The sequence below is a fragment of the Periplaneta americana genome, chromosome 3, assembly GCF_040183065.1.
Source record: "Periplaneta americana isolate PAMFEO1 chromosome 3, P.americana_PAMFEO1_priV1, whole genome shotgun sequence".
Classification (NCBI taxonomy): Eukaryota; Metazoa; Arthropoda; class Insecta; order Blattodea; family Blattidae; genus Periplaneta; species Periplaneta americana.
Window position 1 is genome coordinate 149,776,433 of NC_091119.1, and position 12,680 is coordinate 149,789,112.

Below are 12,680 nucleotides of genomic sequence, written 5' to 3' on the forward strand. Positions count from 1 at the left end.
AGTATACAATCTTATTCCATTACTTACAGCAACAATAAAATTGCTGCTAAATGGCACAATGTGAAATTTGCCCGATTCATTTCATGTTCCACGTTTTAGAACAAGTCAACCCACTATTCTAGCTGCATAAACATTTTTGTCCGGTGCGATTCAATTAAAGTTTTATTTCATTATACGTTCTCTATTTCAAAATTGATTATGACAGGAACTGGGTACGTAACGTAAGAAGGTTGCAGTGATATGGAAATATATATACAGTGTAATGAAGTTGCAATTTACAGAACCAAAGTTAGCTTTATTCGACATAAAAAAAATATAGCTACATACTTAGTTAATACTTAATACCTTGGATACATAAACAAAACAGAAGAATCGATCATTATGTATATGGTCGATTTAACTATAAAACTCATTACATCGACAAATTCCTCTGTCACTTGTTACTTGCCTATCCCATACCTAACCTAACCTTTAACTCGCAATATTTGCGGAAATTCACGTCGGCGAAGGATAAAACACGGTGTAACGAAAGGTCAAACTAGCGCATGAAAGTTCAAGTAAATCTGGATGTGAAAATCATGGAATCGTTTTTTTTTTTAAGATGAAGTTTTAACATTTAAAGTGCTATACCAATACTCTATTGAGCCACGGTAGTATTTAAGTAAAAGGAGAGTATTTTGCCTGGACCAAAAATGCAATACAATCACCTGAACTTTCTGTGCGCTAGTTTCGCCCAACAAAATTCCCCACAAGCAGACGCTGCCACTAATGTATGCCATATGTAGGCTATGGCAAATTCACGGTGCTGTTAAAGTAAATAATTATGTACCGGTACTTAAATCGTTAAGGTCCTCAAACATAGCACAGTCTTTTCGAGAATGTTAAAATTACCCATTAATGATCACACCGTTAAAGACGGCCATATAAAGGATAGCTTCTATAAGGAATTGGAACAGACTTTTCATCAGTTACCGGTACCTAGATATCACATGAAAATTTTATTGGGAGATTTCAATACTAAAGTAGGACGGGAGGATATTTCTAAACCGACTATTGGAAAAGAGAGCCTACACATAACTAGTAATGATAATGGAATTAGGTTAGTCAACTTTGCCACATCAAAAACTTTAATTGTCGAAAGTACAACATTTCCCCATAAGGACATACATAAATATACTTGGACTTCTCCAGATGGATTGACACATAACCAGATAGATCACATCTTTATAGATAAAAGAAGACATACTAGTATAGTAGACATTAGAACCTTCAGGAGGGCAGACTGTAATTCTGACCATTATTTATTTATTGGAGAACTAAGATAAAGACTATCAGTAGCCAAGCGAGTAGAGCAACAAGTTAATATTAGAAGATTCAATATTCCGAAATTAAAGGACGAGGAAATTAAGCAATATTATCAGGTCGAAATTTCTAATAGGTTTGCCATATTAGCAAGTTCCGACGAAGTTGAGGAAGAGTTAGATGTTAATAGCGTGTGGGAAAATATCCGAGATAATATCAAAATTGCAGCTGAACAGAGCATAGGTTATTATGAAACTAAGAAAAAGAAACCGTGGTTTGAAGAAGATTGTTGCATGGTAGTAGAAAGAAGGAAACAGGCAAAATTGAAATTCTTACAGGATCCAGTTGAGGCAAATAGAGACAATTATTTCAATAAAAGACAGGAAGCATATTGTACACTTAAGATTAAAAAGAGAGATTACTTGAAGGAAAAACTGAATGAGATAGAAACAAATAGTAAAAATAAAAATATTAGAGATTTATATAAGGGCATAAAGGAATTCAAGAATGGATATCAGGCAAGGGTAAACGTGATCAAGGATGAGAATGGTGACTTGCTTGCAGACTCTCATTCAATCCTGAACAGATGGAAAAACTATTTTGGGCAACTACTAAATATACATAGCCCAAATAGAAATGATTGGGACGAAATTGAAATACAAACTGCTGAGCCATTTATACCTGAACCCACACTTTCTGAAGTCGAAATTGCGATAGAAAATCTCCAAAATTATAAGTCTCCAGGTATCGACCAAATTCCAGCAGAATTAATACAAGAGGGTGGAAGCACATTATCTAACGAAATTTATAAGCTTGTACTTGCTATTTGGGAAAAGAAAATTGTACCAGAACAATGAAAGGAGTCCATAATCGTACCTATCTTTAAGAAAGGGGGACAAGACTAACTGTAGTAACTTTCGAGGAATATCACTTTTGTTGACGTCATACAAAATTTTATCCAATATTCTTTTGAGAATATTAACTCCATATGTAGATGAAATTATTGGGGATCAAGAGTGTGGTTTTAGGCGTAATAGATCAACTATTGATCAGACATTTTGTATTCAACAGATAATGGAGAAAAAATGGGAGTATAAGGGTACAGTGCATCAGTTATTCATAGATTTCAGAAAGGCATATGACTCAGTTAAGAGAGAAGTTTTATATGATATTCTTATTGAATTTGGTATTTCCAAGAAACTAGTTCGATTAATTAAAATGTGTCTCAGTGAAATGTACGGCAAAGTCCGTCTAGGTCAGTTTCTGTCAGATGCGTTTCCAATTCACTGTGGGCTAAAGCAAGGAGATACAGTATCACCTTTACTTTTTAACTTTGCTCTAGAGTATGCCATTAGGAAAGTCCAGAGTAAAGAGAGGGTTTGGAATTGAATGGGTTACATAGCTGCTTGTCTATGCAGATGACGTGAATATATTAGAAGAAAATCCACGAACGATTAGGGAAAACACGGGAATTTTACTTGAATCAAGTAAAGAGATAGGTTTGGAAGTAAATCCCGAAAAGACAAAGTATATGATTATGTCTCGTGATCAGAATATTGTACGAAATGGAAATATAACAATTGGAAATTTATCTTTTGAAGAGGTGGAAAAGTTCAAATATCTGGGAGCACCAGTAACAAATATAAATGATACTCGGGAGGAAATTAAACACAGATTAAATATGGGAAATGCCTGTTATTATTCGGTTGAGAAGCTTTTATCATCCAGTCTGCTGTCAAAAAATCTGAAAGTTAGAATTTATAAAACAGTTATATTACTGGTTTTTCTATATGGTTGTGAAACTTGGACTCTCACTTTGAGAGAGGAACATAGGTTCAGGGTGTTTGAGGATAAGGTGCATAGGAAAATATTTGGGGCTAAGAGGAATGAAGTTATAGGAGAATGGAGAAAGTTACACAACACAGAACTGCACGCATTGTATTCTTCACCTGACATAATTAGGAACATTAAATCCAGACATTTGAGATGGGCAGGGTATGTAGCACATATGGGCGAATCCAGAAATGCATATAGAGTGTTAGTTGGGAGGCCGGAGGGAAAAAGACGTTTGGGGAGGCCGAGACGTAGATGGGAAGATAATAAAATGGATTTGAGGGAGGTGGAATATGATGATAGAGACTGGATTAATCTTGCTCAGGATAGGGACCAATGGTGGGCTTATGTGAGGGCGGCAATGAACCTCCGGGTTCCATAAAAGCCAGTAAGTAAGTACCGTTAATATTAAATCTTTTTCGCTATGCACCACACAGGAGTTTGACTTGTGTTGTGTTATTTCATGATGAAATTAAACTAAGAGATGGTATAGGCCTAACTGCGGCCGTATAACTTTACAAATATTTGTACATACTATATCTGAAAAAATAAACGTTAGGGAGGATCAGTAACTGGTTAGGTTTGGTTTGTTCAAGCTTTTGGTATGTTTTGTAAGTACCTTTCTTGGTGGATAGGTACATCAATAGATTTACTGTGGACCGAAAAAAAAAAGTGTTTTCCCACGTAGTGCAACAAAACAGTGGTATTATTGGATTACATGATGATTTCATGAGAAGATATCTGAGAAATTCATCGTAACAAACGAAGATATTTGGGGGGCGGGGGGCGGGTTGAGTGTGTTTATAGCTTTTGTAGTGCTCACGTATTTTTAGATTAGTGTGCTACAATTTTGAGGATATTTTCAATGATTTAAGTAGATTTTTCCAACTGCGTGTGGTGAGTAGCAGTATCGAAAATTAACCCTTTTAATTCATAAGTTAGGCCTGCCTAGGGTGCGAATTAACGGGGGGATTTCTCACCCTGTCGGAAAGTTATTCTCCTCTCCTAAATTCATATTAACATCCCTGCCAGGGATAACTTCTATCCCCCCCTCACAAAATATGGTACCTAATTGTTTTAATACGAGTAGTATACTTTATAAAGTACAGTATAAAGTAAGCAAAGAAAATAATATTTATGTATTATCATCACCTGCAAGCTGACAACAATCAATAACTTCGTAATTACGCATCTTATCTTAAGCCTGCTCATGGATATCAAGATGCAAGACAAGCAACTCAGTTTGACCAAGCGCTGAGCTGTATCGAATAAGGGTAATAATAATTTTATGTATGGTACCGGTATTCTCTATCTAGGATTCTATTCATCCCCTTAATTCGCACCCTGGGCCTACCATAAATACGGGTACTGAACGTGATCAAACTTACTGTAGTTTCTAGATGCACTGTGCATCAGAGATACTGGTACCGCATTTTTTGTAATACATAGAGCAAAGTAATTCACTGCCAATTTCTTTTAAATTCATCTCAATTTATTTACAGGGGAATGCTCTTGGACAAAGAAGAAACTGTTGCATCAGATTTCCATTCATCTATAGGCCTATTAGTTGAAATAAGTGAAGATATTCAGTCAGCTATGAAACTTTTATATTAAAGAACACACTACAGACTTCGTAGCTTTGCAGACTGTACAATACCATATTGTAATTTGGTTTTGAAGGAACTTTTTTAGACTTAGAGTTTTAGTATGTGACCTTGTATTTAATAACACTGGAATTTATACATTGAAAGAATTAGTACTATCAGGTTATCATGGTGAATGAAGGAAACAATTTTCAGTCTGATATTTCCCTTTATTATATTTGTCACACTACTCCAAACAGTAAAAAAACTATTTGTGGACTAATTGGGGATCTGAACGTCAGGTTTGTCTCATATCTATTCAGTAACATTTCCCAAAATTATTGAATCTCAACCAAAGCAATTTTTAACTGACACTTCAGGATATATTCTTTGTATTTTTCTTACACAAAATAGCATAGGATTGACAGTTCCTTCATATATAAAGATACACTATTCAACGATACTATGATTAATATATTTCTCTCTCTCTCTCTCTCTCTCAAGGCACTACAACTTCAAAATTGAATGTCTTGGCCTTCTCAACAATTTTTTTTCCAGAAACTTCTATTCTGTACGACCATCATCCAATCCTTGATTCTTAGCTTCCTCAAATCATTCACAATATCATCTTCCCAGCGGCTTTTCGGTCTACCCGCTGCTCTAGTTTCCAGGGGTTTCCATTTATATAAAGCTTTCATTAGCCTCTGGTCTTCCATTCTTTTAACATGGCCAAACCAACTTAACCTCATAGCCCTGATGAAATTTATTATATTTTGATTGTGTATTAAATCATTTAGTTCTTTGTTAGTATGATTAATTTATTTTTCCATAGAAAGAGAAAATCCCATAAAAGGATAGCTGCCCTTCATTGGGTAACCATGAAAATTCAGCCTACTAATATAATCTTCGAATATAATTTACAATAAAAAAAAATATTATTTTCAATGAAATTTAAGAAAACGGAATTAACTCTCCTAAAGATAAGAAAGGGCACCTATCCATATAATAGGATAATAAACTTTACCGAGCAGAGAATTATACGAAATCATTACCATTTGTTGCCACAAATACGTTACAAAAGATCTTATAGATTTTCTATTGTTTAATTTATAAATAAAATAATTTCGTAAATATAAAGAGACTGAACAACTTTGCAAGACCTGTGAAGAAATTAAATTCTTGTCAGAATTCTATTTATGTTACCTCCATAGTCAGAGAAGGCAAGAAGAAATTCGTTACCACATGATCCTAAATGACAGTTGCAGTCATGAACATCTGGACAATATTAGCATGCATCATAGTGTCATTAGTAGCTATATCAGTTCTGATTGTTAAACAAATCAATGTTACTGAAAACTTACAATGTCCATCAGGCTATTTTCGTCTGCAAGATATGGTCTCTTGTCACCCATGGCTGACTTGCTTAGATTTGAAATCTATTGTAATAAAAGAACTTATTGGTATGGGTGCAGTGAAAGCTGTATATAGAACAGTGTGGAATGGTTTTCCATTAGCATACTCGAGACTTAACAATCCTAGTTTTATTGATGATTTTAAACATGGTTTAAATATGTTGAAGGTACTCAATCCTAGTCCATACATAGTTCAGTTGGTAGGTTTCTGCGAGGATGAGAATGTAATTTTCACTGAATATCATAAGAATGGCAATGCTATAAATATTACAAACATTCTGCCATATAACGATTTGAAACTCAGACTGAAGCTTTGTTTGAATTATGCTTTATTATTAGAATATTTACATAACAGTCCAGCTGGGAAAAGAGTTATGTGTGATTCCAATGACTTGGTAAAACTACTGAGTCAGTTGTTAGTGACTGATAATGTAACATTGGTGATAAATGATGTTGATGCTTTACCAGAAGTTAACCTAAAACAGAATATTACTGCAAAATGTGGCCACCGGCAACTTACTGGTACATTTGTTGCACCAGAACAGCTGTGGTCCTTTTCTGAACCTTTTGATGACAAGAAGATGCCAGGATATGATGAGAAGACTGATATATGGAAAGCTGCATCTGTATGTGAATATTTCCTGGGGAATACTCCAAACAGTGATTTTGCTCGTTATCATTTATTTTCCCTGCATAAGAGCTGTAAACATATATACCCTGACAAGAGACCCACTGCATCACAGCTTGTTAAGGAATATATAAAAGTGATCGAGGAAATGGAGTGTGATTTATAGGACTATTGTACACATTTTCATGTAAGAATATGTTTTTTTGTTGCATGAAATAATAGGTTTATTCCAGCACGGTTCAGAATCGATTCTGAACTGCCTGCTCATGTGCTGTACCTCAATATGTGTTCCAACAAAACTTGAACTGATTCCGAACCGATACTGAACTCCCAGTTCCCTGTTCCAAAGTGCTTTAGAACTGTTTTGGAACGAATGAAATTGGTTCTTGATTAAGAGCAGGAACTGGCAATTCTGAACTGCTTACGCATGCGCAGATGGTTTAATCTGAAGTTATGGTTAAAATGCTTCGAGACTAGGCAGGTTAAAATAAAAAATTAGTCCATCATGAATGATTTGGAAGGTGATAGATAGTGATATATTTTACGAAGAATTAAGTTCGAAAGATGAATATAATTTTAATATGAGAAGAAACTCCGAAGGCTGTGAAAGAAGAGTTCAAGAAACGTTCCAACAATGTAAAATCCTGAATTAGTTCTGACACTGTACACAATTGGTGCATGCGTTGAAAGAAGTTTGGTATTAGTTCGGAATACATTCTGAATTGCTTGCCGGAACAAACCTAATATAAAAAGTTTATAAAAATAAAATGTTTATACTTGTGTAAATAGTTTGTACTTGTCAATTTATTTCGCTATTCCTGTGACTAAACACATGCTCGTGTTCAATCTATATATCCTTGTTCAATATGCTTCGCAGTTATTGTAGTCAGCTGCATATTGTTTGCTCCTTCATAAATTGTTCCAACCTTCCAATCCCTGAAGAATTTATCTTAGTGAAATCTTTTGTGAAATCAACATATCCCATCCAACCAATGCACCTAGTCATCATTATACCTGCTACCTCTGGGAAGAACATATAGAATTCAATGTTAATATGAGAAGAATAATGACATTTATTTTATAGTTCATGAGAATTTTATATTGAATTAGGATTGCCAGGTGTTCCACATTTGGGACCAGTGAAACTTCCATATACATTTCATATACAACATCAAAAATTCCATATTTACGGACAATGGGTTTTCTATTTATTTTTTTTATTACTTTCTGTACACAGCATGGTTAACTTACCAGCAGGTTAAAAGTTTACCATTGAGGCTTGTTTAACAAATGATTGCCTTGCTTCAAATAGACGTGCAGGATTGTACACCAAAAGACGAACATATTCAATTCGTGTTGCCACATGGGTAATTTGGTGTTTCATAGTCTGAAATAAGAATTCTACAGGCCTAGTTCTACTTATTGAAGTTTGTTATTAGAGTACTAGATTTTCTTAATACTTTAAGAGACAATTATAGTGTATTTGTTACTTGCAGTTTTGCTACTGTTTTACCTACCCAAAACAAAACCAAAATATAGCAAATAGTAAACAAAAGTGAGAAGGAAAAGCCTATGCAAATATTAATCTTCAAACTCACATATTGGTGGACCAGTTCAAGAGGGAAACCACTCAAAATGCAAAGTTTTGAAATAAATGCATTTTAAAGTTTCACATTGCACTGAAGAATCCAACTAACATAATTTTAATTGGAACTTATAGTATGTAAGAAACATCATTAACAGAATTTGGAATAGTAATTTCGATTATCCTTGGATTTTTCACAGCAACACGTGACCTTGATATTTTCGTACCTTATGAAAATTGACAGAAATGGAAGAAGAATTAAGTCGCATTATAACAACAAAAATTTATTTGAGAAGTAAATGTTTACGGGTACAGTGTATAAAGTATTGTGTGATTTATGTTTCAAAATTTCCACCCAAATTGTGTCCGATGGCTTTCAGGTAAGTTATGCTGTCAACTCCATTTTTATTGTCAGGGTGTTGTCCAACAAGACGAGACATCCTCTTGATCCTGAAGGCGTAATATGGAGAAAACCATAGTCAGGCTGAGTTTAGGAGACTAGCCAATTGGTTGTGAGATGATTCTAGTAAAATGTCGACCCTGAAGGCATCACTATTGTGTATGCAATCATCATTTATTGGGCGACAAATCACAGCAATGTCAGATTCAATGGAATCATATACGACAAGAATAGGGCGATGATATGAGAAGTATGATATTTAGTGCCTGCATTACAAGTCATCCAGATTTCTTACAAAGATCATGTTGATGCACGAGTCGTCAAGCATTGTATGCACTACTGTCAAGGCAAGGGAAATACAAGGTGATTGCAATGAGAACAAAGGAGGGCAAGAGGAATAATGGATAACAAGGGGAATACATGGAGAACCACGCGATGGAAAGGAGAATGAGGGGAATACAAGAAAAAGACAAAGGGAACAAGGTGAATACAAGAACAATGGGACGACAAGGGGAATAAAGAATAAGATAAAAACAAGGAGAATGCTAGGAATACAAGAAGAACAAGTGAAAAATAAGAATGGGAAGACAAGGAGAAAAAAGGAAATACATGAATGGAAAACAATGGGGGGGGGGGGGAAGACGAAAAGGGGAAATATAAGGAGGAGAATAAGAGGAACACAAGTGAATAAATGTGATATAAGGATAAACAGGAAAGCCAAGGAGAACAGGGAAATATAAAAAAACACAGGCAAAGCAAGGGGAATATAAGGAAAACAGGCAAAGCAAGAAGAATGAGGGGAATAGGAAAACGGGAAATACAAGAACAAGGGGAGTACAAGCATAATAAGGGGATGCAAGGAGAATAAGATAATACTAGGATAACAAGGGGAAGACAATGAGAATATGGGGAATAAAAGAACAAGGGAAATATGAGGAATACAAGAAGAACAATGACATAAAAGGAGAACAGAGAACTAACAAGGAAAACAGGCAAAGCAAGAAGAATACAAGGAAAACATTCAACGCAAGTAGAACTAGGGGAACAGAAGAAGAACGGGGAATATAAGGAGAACAAGGGGAAGGCAAGAAAACAAGGGGAATACAAGGAAAACGAAGGGAGTACAAGGAGAATAAGAGAATACAAGAATAACAAGGGCAAGCCAATGAGAATATGGGTAATAAAAGAACAAGCAGAAGCCAAGGAGAATATGAGGAATATAAGAAGAACAGAGGCATACAAGGAGAACAGGAAAATACAAGGAAATCAGGCAAAGCAAGAAGAACGAGGGGTAATAGAAGAACATGGGAAATACAAAGAAAACAGGCAAAGCAAATGGGGCTGGCCTTATTAGACAACACCTGTCATTACCATGGTTTTCAGTGAACGTGTTCAGCAGATGTCCATTTCGAGATACAATTTAAATTATTCCTTGTTAAATATGAACAACTCTTTTCAGAATGCCAATGTAAAACCATAACTCGTAGCTCATGTATATTTTTATCGCAGTAGCTGTGATACTTCGTTCAATTTCGAAAAGAGCTTCAGAATATGTAAGAAATATTCTAAATTACCCCTTACCCAGTCTACGTACATTATGTAGACGTCTATCGACAATTGAATATCCGCTTCGACAATAATGACCAAGCATGCACTTAAATAAAATTGAAAAAAATATGGTGTTGTGTTATGAAGAAATGAAAATAGACAGTGACATTTGTTATGATCCAACAAGCGACCATTTCTATGGGCCAATTTATTATATCTTCAATTGTACTAGCACACCTTCATTATTAGAAGAAATAATAATCTCTGTACAGTTGTCAAAAGAAAAAGTGGCCGCTCTCCTGAAACAAAGTTCCCTTCGGATATCTTTGCTACAATTCGGAGACAGGCGATGTTACATGTTGTTGGACCACGTTGCCTGATATCTACAATTATAATTGAAGTACTCTGTGTGTTATTCGATAGCGTAATGGTAGCGTTCAGGCCTCTTATTCGAGAGGTCCTGCGTTCGACTACAACCACGTGCTTTTTATGTTCTTTTTTGTTCTGGTTTTGAGAGAGACAAACTATACATAATGGCTCCTTTCTCTTTTACGATTATTTTAGTAATTTACATCAGGTTCATTAATATATTATGCCATGACTTTATCATATTGTGGCTGCAAATGGAAAGAAAAAAAGATTTTATTCTCAATAAAAATATCTTTCGTGGCATAAACAAAACAAATTTACTGGCGTCGACCTTAAAACATTAATTAAGCGTTCAAAAACAAAACAAAAAGCCACAATTCAATATTTAGTCTATCTTCCTCTTATCTCGATCATCTTGCAGTCGAGTGGGCATGGAATTGGCTAGTCTTTGCAAATAGCGACTGTTCTTAGACACGATATTCCAGGCATTCTGAACATACATACATAAGTGTTCTGTCCATGGGCAGGTCTTTCATTGCAAACCCAGCAATCTCCAATCTTTCCTATTTTCTATCTTCCTCTCAGTCTCCGCATATGATCCACATATCCTAATGTCGTCTATTATTCTTTTCAACCAGAGACCCAACCAATTCCTTTTTCTCTTTCTAATCAGTTTCAGCATCATTCTTTCTTCACTCACTTTTTCAAACACAATTTTATTTCTTATTCTGTCTGTCCTCTTCACACGCACCGTTCTTCTCCACATCCACATTTCAAATGCTTCAATTCGTTTCTCTTTATTTCGTCGTAATGTCCATGTTCCTTCCCCATACAATGCCACACTCCACACAAAGCACGTCACTAGTCTCTTCCTTAGTTCTTTTTCCAGAGGTCCGCAGAAGATCCTTCTTCTTCTATTAAAAGCTTCATTTGTTCATGTTTGCAGTTTTTCTTGGGAAGGATAGGCCTAAATGCGGTAACATCCCGTTGCTTTCCGCACACCACTATCTCTTTCGCATCTTATTAAATTCCAGGGGGCCCAAGCGTGGAGATGAGGAGAGTGGATTTGACTAATTGGGCCCTCTGGACTTCACCGAAAGTCACGGCAAGGGTTAAATATTAATTCTATCAGGATGTTTGACCCGATCAGAGACCGGGAAATCCTAATTAGCCTTTGCCCCCCGCATCCTGGACTAGCTTCTACGAATCATCAGAAAATCTTGGAGTGTGATTGGGCCAATTTTTCCGAAAATGTTTCCACACTTTTGCCCTCGTAGCTCAGCGGACGAACGTCGGAATTTAGATGTCAACATCTCAGGTTCAATTCCCCGTTACTCCTTTTCATTTTATTGTGATTCAAGATAGTATAATGTAATAATACAAAAAGAAAAACTAATAGCAGTATTATGCAACTGGATTTTTCCAAACATAATATTAAATTTATGTTATTTATATCACTAAAGAACGATTACAATATAAATAACTTGAATATTATTTATACAGTATCACTAAAGAATGATAACAGAATATAAATGATAAATATCGGTTTGTTTAATTAATATAAGATATTATATAATACTTATTTAATTATCTAAATAAAATAACCTACTTTACAAAGAAAGATTTTATTTGTGTTATAATAATTACAGATTATTTACAGACGTGGACAAATTATTAGACTAAAACGTTTTTCTTGGAAACATAATATAATTCGTCATATCATCTATCAGTATAATTCACAAAGTCTCTACTGTTGTAAATACGATTGTTTACATCTTCCGGTATATTTTTCCAATGGTTAATTATATTTTATCTGGCTGTGTTGGTTTTACTGGTGTTTTAATTATATACTGAAGAAGAAATTCAATAGTCTGTTCTTCCATGGCCTGCAAGAAGACCGGACATGAATGGAATTGAAAATCTGTGATCTATACTGAAGAAGAAAGTGAACAAAAAGAGGCTTACAACAAAACATGGACTCATTTAAGCACTGTCTGATATCTGGCTAAATGATGCTGAT

At 35.1% G+C, this 12,680-nt stretch overlaps 1 long non-coding RNA gene across 1 annotated transcript; it reads left to right on the forward strand.

Moving 5' to 3' along the window:
- Positions 1–35: 35 nt before the first annotated feature.
- On the forward strand, positions 36–7,544 carry LOC138696612 (uncharacterized). The gene is made up of 2 exons (XR_011331428.1): positions 36–212; positions 4,638–7,544. It is a non-coding gene; the product is annotated as an uncharacterized lncRNA (long non-coding RNA).
- The last annotated feature ends 5,136 nt before the right edge of the window (positions 7,545–12,680 follow it).